The 17430-nt window shown below is 42.2% G+C and overlaps 1 long non-coding RNA gene across 2 annotated transcripts in view; it reads left to right on the forward strand.

The window, feature by feature from the left end:
* Positions 1 to 17430, forward strand: part of LOC126489506 (uncharacterized) — a 31167-nt gene that overhangs the window by 1765 nt on the left and 11972 nt on the right. Inside the window, exons 2-4 of one of the 2 annotated variants that reach the window (XR_007588947.1) lie at positions 5668 to 5824; positions 10201 to 10360; positions 13479 to 13989. This is a non-coding gene — a long non-coding RNA (uncharacterized lncRNA). Of the gene's footprint in view, positions 1 to 5667; positions 5825 to 10200; positions 10361 to 13478; positions 13990 to 17430 lie in introns of those variants that run through there. The other variant, XR_007588948.1, reaches the window with a different exon arrangement.

Consider the following 17430-nt stretch of genomic DNA (forward strand, 5'->3'; position numbering starts at 1 on the left):
CAAGAGTAGAACATCCTTTGAAAGTTTGATTATATTTTCATTTTTAGGAAAAAATAAATAAAGAAAAAACCCTATGTGAATTTTTGAGAATTAGAGAACCCAGTACATAAATCCCCTCCCCCAGGGCTGGAAAGTGAACTGAGAGCTCATAAAGCATTCCTGGAAACTGATGCAAATACCAAGGCTCCAGGACTCCCTCCCTGCTGATGTGGCAGGGTTTGCAGCCGGCAGCCTCAGCACGGGGCGGGAAGCCCTAGACAGAGCAGAGAGTGAGGAATGAGCACTCTCTCTCCCTCCTTCTCTTCTCCTTCCCCCCTTTGTCTCCCTACCTCTGTCGCTTTGTCTCTGTCTCTCTGTTGCATATGTGTTGTGTGTGTGTGTGTGTGTGTGTGTGTGTGTGTCTGTGTGTTTGAGGGAGAGAGAGAGAGAGATATCTTATTGCTAATTTGGATGGTCTCCCTCAGTGATCACCTATCGGGAACAGATCATCCTTCACCGGATCTTTGTCTATATCAGGAGACACGCTAGTGTTCTCTAATGCTGGCCTCTAGACACTGTCTAAATATTCTGTGTATTAAAATAACAAATGTTTTTAGTTAGTTCTTTGTTGTTCTAGTTGACGGGTGGGGTGGTTGCTGAGGGAACTGGGAGAGCTGAAGCAAACAATTGAACTGAACTGACGGTCCAGGTCCAGATGATATGTAGGGAGAGGGAAGGAACAAAAATGGAGTAACCGGGCTAAGGAGCCGGGGATAGTCAAAGCCTTCCATGGCTTTGCTGCTAGAACACTGACACCCATGTTCAAAGCCCTGTACTGTTTTCCGAGGAGAGAGAGCTTTCATGAAACGGTGGGAGCTGAGTGGGCCTGAGGGCAGCACGGAGGCTCCTGTCATTGGCTATCTAAGGAGAAGCAGAAGCGGAGCTGCAGTCCCTCAAGCAGTGTCTAGGATTGTGCTGGGTACTGGACAAGTTGGAAGCACTAGAAACCGAATGACTAGGCACTTCCCTCTGTGTGTATGTCGGGGGGGGGGGCGTTATGGTGTGCTGGAGGATAGAGAAAGTGCATGAAACATTCTGAGTTCATGGGAGCTCCAGATCTAGGTGGTAGGATCAAGGCAGGCTTCTCTGGAGCTGCAGTGTCTTATCAAGTCTCCACATAAAAATGTTTTATAAGGAAAATGGAGAACCAGCATGGAAGTTAACCCCTATGATCTGATCTGAACACTTGGAAGGCTGTGGGAGGAGCGTCTCAAGTTCAAGGCCAGCCTGGGATATATAGCAAGATCCTGCCCAGAAACAGCAGAGATGGGGAAGCGGTGAGGGGTAATCTGAAGGTCTCTGGAGGAGCCTGGGCTAGCGCAGTGCTGTGAGCACTGAGAGCAGAGACTGAACGACAGGAATACTTTACAGGAGGAAGAAAGCCGCTTCTATGCTCACTTGTGGAAACAGAGCGGGAGGGAGGGTGCCAGAAGCACCAGCGGCTTCAGGTGATGAAACTGACTGAAGCGAGGGGCCATTTAATTGGGAACATTTGAGAAGAGGATGATTAGTATGAGGGAAATGAGGAGACTCAGCCAGGTATGGGATATGCAAATGGATAGTGTCTGAGGTCCACACTTCGTGTTGGTCTTAATTTATGGGTAAAAGAGTCATGGGATTTCTGATATCATGCTATGAAACCCTGTAGGTTGCATGTATGTATGGAAAGCACAGTAGGAGTAGCGGAAAAGACAATGGTAAGCGCCATCATGTGAGGACGAGAATGAAGAGGGAGGCGAGCTCTCCCTGCCCTGGATGGGGGACACCCAGAACATCTCTGCCACCGAGGTTACAGGGCACAGGTTGTTGAGGAGAGAAAGAGCAAAGGTTTTGCAGGGCTGACAAGTTTCCTATTTGTCTGGGAGGAAAATCAAGGTTAAGAAAATATATAGACCATCACCTTGGGGGGTATTGGTGAAGGAGCTTTCCTGGAGTGAGAGTCAGGTGGAGAAGGCGAGCGAGAGAGGAGTGAGGCAACAGACCATGGGCTACAGGACTTTAGCTCCATCATGGCTGGGGGGAGCCAGGTGTAGGTTGAGGGTAAGGCTAGATTAAAGTGCTCGGGGATCATCCTCATTTAGGATAAAATCACCAGGAGTAGCTGTGTAATCCTGATGCTAAACCCCACTTGAGAAACCTTCAGCTTCTTCACATAATGGCATTTGCTTTCGGGCTTTGAGGCAAGGGACATTCAAGTGCATATGGATTTTCTTCCCAAGTTGGTACTGAATGAATAATCAAGTGTTTCTCGTGAAGTCTCTTCCAAACGAGTAGACAGACAATTCATCCCACCTCTTATGAATTCCAGTTTCATCGGCAGGGTTTCCATTTTCCAAGCTTAGAAATATGGAGTAGACGCCACCCCTTTTTTACGCTGACGTCTGCGTGTGCTCCTGTAGAGGCTGCATAGAAATAGGTGTTTTGCAGTACCTTGTTATTGACTATGCTCAGCCCCATAACTCAGAAGGATGCACTTGGACTCACAAATTTTAACTTTCGATTAAATCTACCTCTTTTGAAGACGAGGTACTGATTGCCTTTCTTCAGGCAGTGCCTGAGCCATCCTTCAGCTGAAGAGTCCCAGAATGCTGATGCATTCTGGATGTCCTCTCTGACTTATAAGAATTTTGGTTGACTTGATTTCCAGACTCTTAATTTTAAAATTCTTTTCAAGTGGCTGGGGAAGAAAATGATACTTCTATTGCAGTTGCAAGAAAGAGTCTAGATATTAATGATTGATTGATCAAAACATGAAGTTGAGTAAAGACATATAGTCTGTGGTTAATATATTACATATAGAAAAATGACAAGGGTTTAATTTATGTGCTATCACACATTTAGTAGTCATATAATCACATTTTATTGAAATAACTAGCAAATTAAACAGTACCAACGAGCTTTTTAAATATCTAAAAGTTCCAATTAAGGACCTAGCTGGGGATATCTCTCTGGACCCCTGGGAACCCCTCTAGAGTCAAGACTTTTGCCAACCCTAAAATGGCTCCCTTAATTAAGATATATACTTCCCTGCTCCCATATCTACTCTTCCTTTATACCAACCATCCCATTCCCCCAAGCTCTCCCCATCCTCCCCTTCTCACTTTTCTCTCCCCATCTTTCCTTTCCCCCATCCTACCCCACCCCCCAATTCCCAATTTTTGCCCAGCAATCTTGTCTACTTCCAATATCCAGGAGGATAACTATAAGTTTTTCTTTGGGTTCACCTTCTTATGTAGCTTCTCTAGGATTGCAAATTAGGCTCAATGTCCTTTATTTATGGCTAAAAACAAATTATGAGTGAGTACATCCCATGTTCATCTTTTGGGGTCTGGGTTACCTCACTCAGGATAGTGTTTTCTATTTCCATCCATTTGCATGCAAAATTCAAGAAGTCATTGTTTTTTTACCGCTGAGTAGTACTCTAATGTGTATATATTCCACACTTTCTTCATCCATTCTTCCATTGAAGGACATCTAGGTTGTTTCTAGGTTCTGGCTATTACAAATAATGCTGCTATGGACATAGTTGATCAAATACTTTTGTAGTATGATAGGGCATCTCTTGGGTATATTCCCAAAAGTGGTATTGCTGGATCCTGGGGTAGGTTGATCCCAAATTTTTTGATAAACTGCCACACTGCTTTCCAAAGTGGTTGCACAAGTTTGCATTCCCACCAACAATGGATAGGTGTACCCCTTACTCCACATCCTCTCCAGCGGAGAGAGAGCCTGAAATGGCCCAATCCTATAGCCATACTCATGAATATCTTGCATATCACCATAGAACCTTCATCTGGCGATAGATGGAGATAGAGACAGAGACTCACATTGGAGTACTGGACTGAGCTCCCAAGGTCCAAATGAGGAGCAGAAGGAGGGAGAACATGAGCCAGGAAGTCAGGACCGCAAGGGGTGCACCCACCCACTGAGACGGTGGGGCTAATCTTTTGGGAGCTCACCAAGGCCAGCTGGACTGGGACTGAAAAAGCATGGGATAAAACCAGACTCTCTGAACATGGCGGACAATGAGGGCTGATGAGAAGCCAAGGACAATGGTACTGGGTTTAGTTCCTACTGCGTGTACTGGCTTTGTTGGAGCCTAGCCTGTTTGGATGCTAACCTTCCTAGACCTGGATGGAGGGGGGAGGACCTTGGACTTCCCACAGGGCAGGAACCCTGACTGCTCTTTGGACTGGAAAGAAAAGGGAGGCGGGGAGGAGGTGGAATTTTTTAATAAAAAAAATCTAATTAATAATGAACAACACAACTACCTACTATACTGCATGCTAAGTATTGCATCGAGGTAGAAACTTTAAACTATCTCAAATCATCAGCAATCATTATCTAAATCTTGGTGGAGCATGTTTTGTTATTTCCAATTTTAGAAGGAAAAATACTGAGACTTAGACTTTCTTGATATGCCACAATGGGCCAGCTCCCCACAGCGCCACACACTTCTAAGCATCCTTATTCTCCTAATATTTAATACTTACCATCTATGACAAGCCTACATGATTGATTAATTGAAAGGATAAATTATACATTAGTGGCTTCTTTTGTTACACAGAAATTGCTTATTTAATGCACTCACCTATTCTTAGATCTAGCGAAGTATCTGCTAAGTTAAAGATATTCAACTAACAATTATTCAATAATGAAGTATAACTTGAAATAACACAATTGGAGAATATGGCATTAAATATAAATACTAGCTGTTTCTGTCAGTGATTTTTTAAAACTATTTAATCCACACATTAATAAAATATATTGATAGAGGGCCAGTCAAGCTAGTTCACTGAAAAGTAACATCTTATTATTTCCTAACATTTTATCAACCTTTTATTTTGTTAAGTCAAATGGAGACGCTTGAAGCTTTTGGAAGATAATTTCAACAACTTCCAAATCACTGTGGGCACAGAAGATGGAGTCAAGATTTATTTCTGCCATATTTCTAACAAGAGTCTGTAATGAAGAAGTCGTCCAGTAGTTACACAGATTGCTACATTTTCTAAGTGAACTCACATAGGAAGCTCAGGGCGTGGTGGCACAAGTTTGTAAGCCCTGTGCTGGGATGGCACAGACAGTCATATCCCGAGGCTCACTGCCAGCCAGTTTACTCTACTTGGCCAGTTCTAGGTCAATGAGAGATCCTGTCTCATAAAAAGAAGAAAGAAAAAAAAGTTCTTTGATATCTAAAGAACATTTTGTTCTCTGGTTTCAACATGGTTTTACACACATGTATACCTGTGCAGTCACACCGTGCAGTCACATGTAAAACATTTCAAATCTTCTCTTTTAGTTATTTTAAAATATGTAACACACTATAAAATACAAATATATAATTACAGCCACCATGCTGATGCCTCTTTATTGAAACTTTCTACTCTTGGATAATGTTTCTCTAGTCTCCTGTCCTCCACCATTTGATTCCACTCGGTTCTCTTTGTTTATGTAGATTAAAAGCTAAATTTTGGGGTATGCTATTAATTGCTTCTTACTGGATTTCAATTTGCAATGTGAAAAGAAGACACCTTTCTCGTTGATTTTAAACGTGTTGGAAATCATTTGGAGAAGGTGGCTTCTGTGGGGAAATGGGTGCCTAAGGACACACTTTCCCACTTCATGCAGGTTGACTGACTGGAGCAGATACTGAAGTTGGAGCTATTGAGTCTGGTGACAGCCTCGGCAATTCCACAGACCTTCTGACTCCTCCCCAGTACAGTGTACCTCACGTTAGAGCACATTGTGGACCCTGGGTGTCATTGCTCCTTACTAAGTAGGTCAGGTAAGGTAAGGAAGACTCCTGGTTCACTACAAACCCATTACTTACTGCACAAGATGCCCTCAAGGCCCATACTTCACAGACACATGTCTTCAATCTGGTATTTCTATGCCACGTTTCAATACTTGAATAAAACCATTACTTCAGAACCTTAAAAAAGGTGTCTGTGTGTGTGCATGTGTGCGCATGTGTGTGGTAGGGGTTTCTTTGGATCTCTTTCTCGTGTTTGAGCTAAATGATTCACCCAGTTTTACAGTTTACTGTATGTAATTCTTCTAATTCATGTTGTTATAGCTAAGTTTCTTCCCCTCCCCCCTTTTGTGTGTGTGTGGTGTGCCTGGTTTCTCCATGTCTGATAAGTCTGTGCAAGACACAATGTGGATTACTGGGACTGACACATGCTCTTGGCAGTTCTCCCAATCTTTCCGCTTCTTTTTGTCCAGGGAGTTGGAATCCCCTAGAACTCAGTGTCATGCTGTGTGTCACACCCATGGTTGTTGTGGATTTGCTGCCTGGGTCACCTACAGTGCTTCCCTAGGACTCTCTGCTCAGGCGTGTGTTCTAACACCTTCTCCTTGCAGGACCTCTTTGATGATAGCTCTGGTATGCGGTCTCTATGGATTCCCTGTTTCTAACTTCAGGTGCCTGCTGAAGCTCTTTATTTCTGTTCATCCCGATCCCAATCTCCAGTTTCCTCTCAGAATCTCCATCTGAGAAGAAGGGGATGAGTTATGGCAGTTTCCCTCATATCTTGTTTGAACTGTATGTTCAACAACAACTGTGGAGGTCTTGTTGTGTGGCCAGAATGGAGGTGGAGACAGAGAGATAAGACGGAATTTCCAATCTCAGGGAACTATCACTTGCATAGTAGATTTTCTCCAGTTTTGAGGATAAGGAAAATCTTTTTGAAGATTTTAAGAGGTAATAAACGTAGGAAGGGCTTAATGCAAACTCTCATAATCCTTCATTGTTCTGTGTCTGAGACACAATGTTCAAGACAGCACACCAAAGAAAGCATAGCCGGCACCCTTCGTGCCTTCCACCACTAGCAACGCTTGTGGTGCTTGTCCTTCCGTTCCCTATTGCTCACTCAATACAGATTTCCCCGGCGCTTTCTTCCCTGCCAGTTCACAATGAAATGCCCAGAAATTTGCTTTGTTTTACTGAAGACAATATACATGTGAAAACATCTTGCCAGTATCTGGCCTCCCCTCCCCCAAGTGTGCAATGCCTTTCCCATTTCATGATTTGGAATTGTTAGCTCCTGCATGCTCAGTCCCACAGATAACTCCCCAAAGCTCACACCATCAGGCCTTTCTTACACAAATACTGCTTCCCTCTGCTTCAGCAGCTATGGGAGTGCCATTTTCAGGTCTCAGTTTACATTTCCTCTGACTCCCTTATTTCCTAAAGCCTCCAGGCAAAAACCCCCTCTTATTGCCCTGCCATCTGCTTTACTCTGTGTTTTTAATCCCAACATCCAGTTTCCTTTTTCTAATTATCCCCATCAGGAGTGACTCATAATTCTTATATATTGGAGTGAAATTTCTGTGGCTGGGAGAAAGCACACAAAACTAAATTTACATTTATTAAAGTCCCTTGTTCCCTAAAATCCAGAGTGAAGGTAATTCACTAATGGGGACAGATTAATTTGCCTAGTCCAAGAAAACAATGCCTTCCTATTTCAAAGCACAGAGATTTTGTGTTTATGTAGTGAGTAATGTATTCCCAAGGCTCAAAGGAGTTCATAAGGAGAAAGGAGAGTGAGAAGTAACTGATGCTTTTTGAAACGGTGGAGGAAGCTTCTAGGAGGAGGAAGAACTGGAAGGGAGTGTTAGAAGACTTCAAGAGGCGGAAGGGTAATATTCCTAGGGAGATGACACAATGCACATAGAAGGAGGTGGTGTTTCTCATAACACACACCTAACCACTGTTATGATGATTTCCCACTCAACAGTGGTTCGCAGCTTAAGGTGATTTTGTTCCATGGGTAGTTTTTGGCCATCTTTTGAGTCATTAGTGATGTACATGGGTACGAGCAGGAGTGTGGTGTCCAGGGTAAAAGCCAGGATACTGCTCAACATCCTTTGGTACACAGAGGGAAATGATACAGAGCTTTCTCCATTCATGTCAGCAGTGACACAAAGGAAGGAAGACTCTTGAGGGCTGGGACCTCCCTCACCTGTGTCATTCCTGACTGTGTCTATGCCATCTGTCAGGTTTGGAATAATTGTTGACACTCGGGTGACATTTTTTAAGAGATCGGAGAAAATAGAAATTTAGAATTAGAAGTTGAGGTCTAATGAAAGGGTATTTGGAAATTCAAGTGGTTACCGAGACAGAGAGAGATCAGGAAGGACATCTTGTGGCACATTCAAGGATCCTCTGATGTCTAGTCAGTCCCTGAAAAGCCACTGGAGGATTTTGTGCAGGAGACTATGACTACCTGGCTTATGCTTTAGCAAGCTACAAGGCAGCAGCGGGAGGAGCCCACTGCTCTTTTCTCAGCACCACTGTTAGAATTATCTCCCACTAGAACAGTAGCTCTCAGTGTAAGACAAAGCATTTACTTAGTAAGGGACTATGATACTGTAGGCAAGATAGTCTAATTACTTCTCTCTCTTTCTTTCCCTCCCTCCACCCCCCTCCCCTCTTTCTCTGTTTTTGTCACAGGATCTCTCTATGTAGCCTTGGCTGTTCTGGAACTTGCTTTCAAGATGGCCTCAAACTCAAGAGATCCACCTGTCTCTGCCTCCCAAGTGCTAAGATCAAAGGCATGTACCACCACTGTCTGATCTTGTTACTTTTCTTTTGCTGTGACCAAAAAGCAACTTTGGGAGGAAAGGGTGTATTTGGCTTACACTTCCAGGTCACTTTATCAATGAGGGCACTCAAAGCAAGAACCCCAGGCAGAATCTTGAAGCAGAAATCATAGAGAAAGGTTGTATGCGGAGTCATTTTCTGCCTCCAACTTCACTCTCTTATATAGTTTACAATCACCTACTTAGAGATGGTCCTCCAACATCAATTAACAATCAAAAACGTCTCTCACAGCCATGACCACATACCAACCTGATAAATGCAGTTTTGCGGTTGAGATTCCTTTTTCAGTTGACTTGGACTGTGTAGTGATATTTCATTTGTATTTTAATATATCTTGCCTGAAGATGAGAGAGTGAAACAGCCACACTAGTCAACCATGCAGATAAGACAATGGTGACACACACCTTTAATCCCAGTAGCCACCACCATATAAACCAAGACGTAGTGGTGCACTTCTTTATTCCCAGCATGAGAGGATTATAAATCAGGATGAGAAAGGAACTCGCTCTTTCAGTCTGAGGATTTCTTAGAGGTAAAAACTCTCTAGTGGATTGACTGCTTTGCTTTTCTGACCTTCAGGTTGAACCCTAATATCTGTCTCTGAGTTTTAATTAATCATGCTGCATTTGGTGCCCGACATGGGGCTCAATCCCTTGACCCTGAGATTAAGAGTCTCATGCTCTACCGACTGAGGTATGAGGCAAGTTGACACTTAAAGCTAACAACGACACCAGAGAGAACATGGCCTAAGCTCAGCAGTGGAGACAGAGAAAAGAGGACCTATGGGAACACATGGCAAGGAGTTAGAATTGACGGGACTTGGTTATCAGATCAATATGGGATATAGGATGAGATTTTTGACTTAGGTATTGGTATTATTACATAGGATGAAAGAGACAGGAAGAAAATCAGGGTTTGTATGCTTGTGTTTATGAATTTGTCTTTGAACATTATTGAAGCATTAATTTAGGTCCCCACACTCAATAGGCCTTTGGTTAGTCCATTAACTAAGCTTTGAGGATATCAATATAAATAATCCTAGTTCTTAAAATGTTGCCATGTCCATAGTCTTGTCACAATAGACAAAGGTGGAAACAACTCCTTTCCGTTGACAGGTGACTGGATAAACTAAATGTAGTGTATTCGTAAAAGAGAATCTGTGGAGTCATTGGAAATACATACTATATAAGGAACCAAACTCTTGAAAACATGTCAAATGATGAAAATTATTTATAAAAGGTAAGATATTTAATGACACACTTACATGAAATATACAGAATAGATAAATCTATAGATATAGAAACCATTAACAGTGGGCAGGAGCCAAGGAAGAAGAACAATGGAGAGTGATTGCTTAATGGACATTAGACTTCTCTTGACAATGGTAAACTATTCTGGCTTTAGGTGGGGGCTGTGATAGCATACACTGTGAATATATTAGAGAACACAGAATTTCACATGTTAAAGTAACTCTCTTATAGTTTAAGATAGTTAATTCACTTAACAAAAAAAATTTGGAATTGCAGGTAAACACACCTCTCTTTTTATTAATTCAGGAAGCACTTGATCTGATGAGAAAGACACGTGAAAAATGCAGCGAATCAATGGCGACCATCTCTAATTGTCTCTGGTAATAGACAGTGTTCTTCAATCCAAGAAATTATCTGAAGAAAGCTCCAGCAACAATGAAACCCTTGGCAGGAGCCGGAGAGAGAAGTGAGTTAAGAAACCATTTTCTCTATTTTTATGGTGCTGATTGCTACACTTCATGTGAGGCATAATGGAGTTATTCTTGAGACATAAGTGAATCCATCAATGCCATGTGACTAGTCAATGGCTGAAGTCTTAAATAGGCAGGTTCACCAGGCCTTGGAACTCGAATCTGCTCCTTTGATAGCCTTGATCCCCAAGATCAAGATCCCTAAGAAAATAAAGGCAAATTATGGCAGCAATAAGTAAGATTACAGAATTTTAAAAAAAATATTCAAAAATATTCAAAAAATAAGAAGTGCAAAGTTAAGATATCACTGAAATTTCCTTTAATGTTACTTTAATCTTGAAAAATGTAAGAATTCTCAAATGTAAGAATGGAGGAGGCTGCGGAAATGGCTCAGCTGGTAAAGTATAGTGTAACCTGAGTTCAGATCCCCAGCATACACAATGAAAAAAGAAAAGAGAGGAGAGAGAGAGAGAGAGAGAGAGAGAGAGAGACAGAGAGAGAGAGACAGAGAGAGAGAGACAGAGAGACAGAGACAGAGAAAGAGAGAGACAGAGAGACAGAGAGAGACAGAGAGAGAAGTAAGCACGATAATAGGAAGGGCAGAGTGGTGCCACAATCCGTTGAAGACAAATCCTTAATGCAGAACGATAATATTTATGCTTTTATTTTCTGTTCTTGTTTTATAAATAAAATGTTGATTTTTATATGTTTATAAACCTTTCATTTATAGTAACAAAAGCCTAGAAGCACTGAATAGTTAGGATAGCTCTATCCCTTAGAAAAAGAATAGATACAAGCCTACTTTTCCAATGAATGAAACATTCATTCTCTTCTCTAGCAAAGCATGCATTGAAACATAGGCACTGATAGGATAGGGAATATGTTGATGAGAACTGCCTTCAAGTTATTCATAATTGTGAGTGTGTAACAAATAAACAGCATGTAGAGATTAGTATTAATGGTCTTTGCGTGGGAAAATAGAAATAAGACTAGTCCAGAGAGGTAAGGTCATTCCCCAAGGGATGAGGATAAATCTTGATGGGTCACAATCTCCTGGGTTTGCAATCAAGGAAATAATCAAGAAAATTAAAAAGCACAGTAATATGCTCCAATCAAATTATTCCCTCATTCTTTCATTAAACATGCTTTTTATGTCTCAGACATTGTGGCAAGCATTGAGAATCTAGTCAGAATGTTCCTGTCCTTACAACCTCATAGTCTATCAACAAACCAGACATTGAACAGCCTGGGCAGTAAATGCTGATGAACTGTCTTTCAGTAAGGATGCACGATGGCATGGGACACACAAATAGGCATGGCACACAAAGTAGATGGATAAGGAAATGACAAACTCAGCGGCATCTCAGTTAGCTGGGCCTGCTAGAACAATATACCACACACCAGGTAGCTTAAAACAACAGAAAGTTCCTTTTCTCTGTTGTTGTTTCTGAGAAGCCTAAGATCAAGGCGCCAGTGGGTTTGGTCCCCGGGGAGGGACCTCTTCCCAACTGACTTGCAGAGTGGGAATGGATGAAGAAAACTAACTAGCCTTAGGACATGAGAATCAGGACAGAGAACGAATCAGAATTGACTTCTCGGTTTCTGCCTTGTTGTGGTAACGTTTTTAAAATAAAGAATCCTGGTGGAAAAGAAGATCTAGGGATTTGAAAAAAACGATCTTGTCTTTGCGGCATATTTTGTTAGAAATGTTTGCATGTAATTTCCCACGGCTAGAAAGCGGGCCATCAGTGCTGACCTGATATATAGAATTATCCCTGTTCATTATTATTTATGTTTACATCACTTTCTTGATATTCACATGTTAACTTTCCAAAATTCTTTAATAATACTCATAGTCCTTGTTCTTTTTTTCTGGAACTTTTATTTTTTTATTTTTTATTTTTTTTAAAGTTTTTTTTTTTATTTATTTATTATGTATATAGTGTTCTGGAGACCAGATCTCATAGATGGGTGTGAGCCATCATGTGGTTGCTGGGAATTGAACTCAGGACCTCTGGAACAGCATTCAGTTCTCTTAACCTCTGAGCCATCTCTTCAGCCCTTTCTGGGACTTTTAATACATTTATGTTTTTCTAGATGCGCTCATGTGAAACCTCACTTCCAATTCTTCTAGAGTCTTAGTTCCAGTTATTAAATAATTTTGTTTCTATTTATGAATTCTTGTTTCACCCTTGTTATTCCACCTCTATCATACTAAACTTGGAAAGAAAAGTTTTATTAGGACACTGTAATGTATCAGATATTTAAAAGTGATCAAGTATAATACTATCAAAAGGACAAATAAGAAAGCAAAATGACAAACTGATATACAGTGGCTGTCCTAATGAAAGATGAACCAACTGAAGTCATGGAAGTAAAGGAAAAGTTTACATGAAAAGCAAAGCTCCAGCTAAGTAATAATGATGGCTAGGAATGGGGTGGCAGAGGAGAAAGGGGGGCAAAAGAGGGAAAGGGCCTGTGTGGCAAAGGAAGCCTCCACGCACAGTTACCACAGCTCGAGTAGAAAGTGTGTAACGGAAAGTTGCAGAAAATGAGGCTCCAACAGAAGCAGATCAGCACTCCATGACAGGAATGCATTGCACCACACAAAAACTGGCACTCCAATGTCCGAGCTACTCTGGCCATGTTTATTACTGCTTTGGTGTTTGATAAGTGTTTACTTTACATAGTGTTTAGAATGATCTTTCAAAGCATGTCCTATACATTATCCATTTAGCCACGACAATGTTCCTTTGGGATATGCTTGACAATTTTGTCAATAGCAGCAAGCAGCCAACTTGATGCCCTATGTCTTCCAAATCAAATTACCAAGGCCTCATCATTCATCTATTCCCTTTATGCATTTCTGCCAAACTGTGTTCCAGTTGTAATTGTCTTGCTCACAGACTTTCACTGGCTCCTTATGTCCTACATCAGCAAGAAGAGTCTCTTTGCTTGACATTGTAGGGAGTGTCTATAGAAATTAGAATCAGCATATGTGCCTAAACATATTTTCTACTAAATAAAACGCTTTATATTATCTATTGCTGCAGAGGAACTATGCTAAAATTAAGTGGTTTACAAAGGAAGTATCTTTTTTATCATATCTTTCAGTTTATGGCCCTGGAACTCAAACAGGGCTTAGATGGATCATTATTCTGCTTTACCTTGCATTTGCTGTGGTCACTGGGGATCATCTGGCAGCCGGTCTGGGAGGAAGCATCCAAGATGGATTGTTTACATGTCTGACACAAGGCTAACTAGAAGACTAGGCTCCGCTGAACTGTTGACTGAAATGTTTGCATCTGGCTCTGAGACAAAAATGAGCTCTCCACCTTTGGTTTCCAGAGAGAATCTTTAAGAAAGAAAAGTGAATATTGCAAGACTTAAGTCCTAGCCTTGGAAATTTGATATCATCACTTCCATTGTATCCTGTGATAAGGACACACACACAATGCTGACTGAGATACAAGAAGACAGGTTATAGAGTAGATTACCTGGAGGCATGCTTCATTAAGGAGTGCCCTTTGAAGATTAATAAACACACTTGACTGTACTGAAATGAATTTTCATCGCACTCACCTGTGCTACGTCTGGACTATAGTCATTTTTATTTTTCCACCAGACTCCATCCTAACACTCAATGATAGTCGAGTTTCACACTGAATATTTTAAATCTTTTGGTGGATTCTCTAGTTTAATTTTTTTTTTCCCATTGTTTTTGAAAGACAGTACCATTTTTTAGTTTGGTAGTGGGACTAGAAAGATAAAGGCTGAGTTGAAGTGTCCGTGTGGACAAATTCCCAGCTTTGAATATCTGTTTTATGTAGGGAATGCCAGCAGCATGAACAGAGTTGACGTGGTCACTTCGCTGTCCATAGCTGTACCGTTTGTAGAATTAAGAAACATCAGATGAACAGTTTGGTTCAGAGGGAAGACTAAGTCCCCTTAGAACATGATTCTCTGGAGCTGTGATGAGAAGATACCTACAGGAATCTTACAAGTAGTAAGGGAAGAGAAATGGGATGTGGGAGAAGGTAGGGGAGAGACATAGTGTTCTGGAGTTTGCTGGTTTGTTGGGGGGGGTTCTCATTGGAGCTGTGAGGTTGAATAAGTAGTCTAGAATGGAATTTGTAAAGATGAATTTAAAATTAGTTGAAGATAGATTTGATGAAAAGGTAGTTGAGGGCTTTCAGAAAAGAGAGAGAGGAATAGGTACAGAGATACAGGTTTCCATGATTCAGAGAGGAATGAGGCTTCAAGATAGCAAACAGCCTCAAATGTTGTATGCTGAAGAAGAGCTGACAAGGAACTTGAAATTACAAGCTGCTGAGAGAGGAGTCATTTGAAGGAAGCCAGATTACATCCACCGTGAATTAGTTGTGACTTCAGGAAGTGGGAGCAGTAGGATCACTTTTTTCAGGAGGTTAGCAATAAAGTGAAATTGAGCATCTCTACGGTAGACTTACAAACACAACTACTTGCTTATTTATTTAGTTAACATTTTATGGTGCTGGAGATTGAAGACATGAAGGAATTGAAGGAATCTTGCATTCTAAGCAAGTCTTCTACCACTGAGCTAGGTCCCTAAGGCCTATACACAGACCTTCCAGTGTTAAATATTCTTTTCTGATCATGTCATTAAGGGGAGTTTTGTGTGTGTGTGTGTGTGTGTATGTGTGTGTGTGTGTGTGTGTGTGTGTGTGTATACAATGCAAAATCCTGCTCTACATTAACTTCCCACGCTTCCAAAGTAGAGTTACAGAATGTATTTAAAAATATATGCTAATTTTTTAATTTTATGTGTATGAGTGCTTTGCCTGCAGGTATGTTTGTACAACATCTGTGTTTACAGTGTCCATGAGACTACAAACAAGGGTGTCAGACTCCCTGAAACTGGAGTTCTGGATGTCAGTGTAGCATTATGTGGATTCTGGGAACTGGGTCTTCTGCAAGAACAAGTGCTCTTAACTACTGACTCATCTCTTCAGCTCCCACAATGAGAAGTTTGAAGTGTGGACTCGAGAGTGTGCAGGATAAAAATGGCTTCCTGGGTTATGGATACCTAAGGACCACAGACTTCACAAAACTCCATGGGGATAAAATGAAATTAATTGTTGGAGCAGAAAAATCATAAAATGAAAGCTAAGGCAAGGATTCAAGATGCAAAAAAAAAAAAAAAAAAAAAAACCCAAACTGGAGACAAATTCCCCCCAACTGAAACACACCATTTTGAGCCATGACTTGATATAGAGTTTCCTTCTCTCCTTCCTCTTTTCCTTCTCTCTCCTTTCCCCTCCCCTTCTTTTTTCTCTACCACCCCTCTCTTCTCTCCCTACCCACATCCCTCTAGCAAGCAACGTGGACAATTTTAAGAGAAGCTATCTTTAGGATTTCAGGCTCATTGCCCCGGCCCCACCCCACCTCTCTCTTTCTCTCTCTGCGCTAAGCTGGGGGAGGAGGGTAAAAAGAATGTGGTCTGTGAGTCTGTATCTCAGGAATCATTTCAAACCAAACAGTTTCTAAGTATTTGCTGTCTGGACTGGAAATGGGGGCAGGGAAGTGGGCAGAACTTTGGCTGAGGGGCCATTTGTCATTTCCTGGGAGGTGCTCAACATTTAACCCTTCAGAGAAGAACTTTAAATAGATTGTACGCTTTGGTTAAAGCAGGTCCAACCCTGGGCTATTTTTTTGTTCCGGCTTTTCAGAATCTTGTTTTTTTTCCTTACACTTCTTGAGAGGATGGTTGCTTTCTCTTCAAGGGAAGCAGGTGGTGGTGCCATGTGGAAGACGAGGGACAACTAGAGCGTGTCGCTTCTGTGGGCTCACACTTAGTTGTGATAATCCAAGACAGTACCACACTGCACTGATCGCTTCTACATATGGATTACTGCGTAGAATTACGCTGTGTGTATGTTTTCATAAGAAAATCTTCATAAAACCAAGCGAGTGCCTGGCGTTTATCTGGGAGGTGCAGGGCAAGAAAGGGTTACACGAGCCTGTCTGGTCTTGATATGTAACAGCTGTGAGAAAGTACAGCATCTGCCTCACACTTAGCTCTGAGGTGCACGAAGTGACTCGCCCATCTCCTATCCCATCCCCCAGGGCTCCTTCCACTTACTAAGATTCCCTGCAAAGTTCAAATCTGGTGTAAACAAAGGCAGAAGCTTTGGGATAGCCAAACACAAGATGGCGTTGAGAAAAGTAGGTAGCAAAAGCTTTGCGAGCTTCAAGAGGAGCCATTTGTGCGTTGTTTTCGGAAAGGAAGCTTGCATGTGGTGGCCATACAAAGAAAATGAGCTATAACTGAAGACCCCAAACCAGAAGTCACCTGTAAGCCAGGAAGGTCCACACATTCAATTATGTGAGCAATTGGGCAGCTTTTTGCCCTATGCACTCACAGCAGATAACAACTTCCATGGCCCCTCTAATCAGTGTCTTACAGAACTGACCTTGCTTGCTACAAATAAACAGGGACACAAAGATGAAGTGTTCACCGAAAGGCACACCCTCAGGTCAGCATAATAACCACTTAGGTTGTGGAGAAATCCACAAGATTCATGAGGTCCTTTACTAAACACACCGAGGAACTATAGATTACATTTTCTCCAGGTCTGAAACAGCGCTTTAAATAGCACTCAGGAAGAGAGGGTAGAATGGCAAACCAGGCTTTCCCCCTGTCTCTCCCTCTCCCTGCCCCCCTCCTACTCCCCTCCTCCCTCTCTCCTGCTCTCTCTCCTGCCCCCCCTTCTCCCCCCTCTCCTGCTCCCCCCTCTCCTGCTTCCCCTTCTCCTGCTCCTCCTCCTTCTCCCCCTTTCCCTCTCCCCCTTTCCTGCTCCCCTTTCCCCTGCTCCCCCTTCCCTTGCTCTCCCTTTCCTGATCCCCCTTTCCTGATCCCCCCTCTCCTGCTCCCCCCTCTCCTGCTCCCCCTTCTCCTGCTCCCCCTCTTCTGCTCCTCCTTCTCCTGCCTTCCCTCTCCTGCTTTTCCCATCTTCCCTTCTCACCCCCTCCTGCTCTCCTCATATCCTCCTCCCTCTCCCCCCCCAACATAAAGTGTAAAAGTTAT

The sequence above is a fragment of the Alexandromys fortis genome, unplaced genomic scaffold (genome assembly GCF_014885135.2).
Source record: "Alexandromys fortis isolate MF-2015 unplaced genomic scaffold, M_Fortis_MF-2015_v1.1 scaffold_214, whole genome shotgun sequence".
Classification (NCBI taxonomy): Eukaryota; Metazoa; Chordata; class Mammalia; order Rodentia; family Cricetidae; genus Alexandromys; species Alexandromys fortis.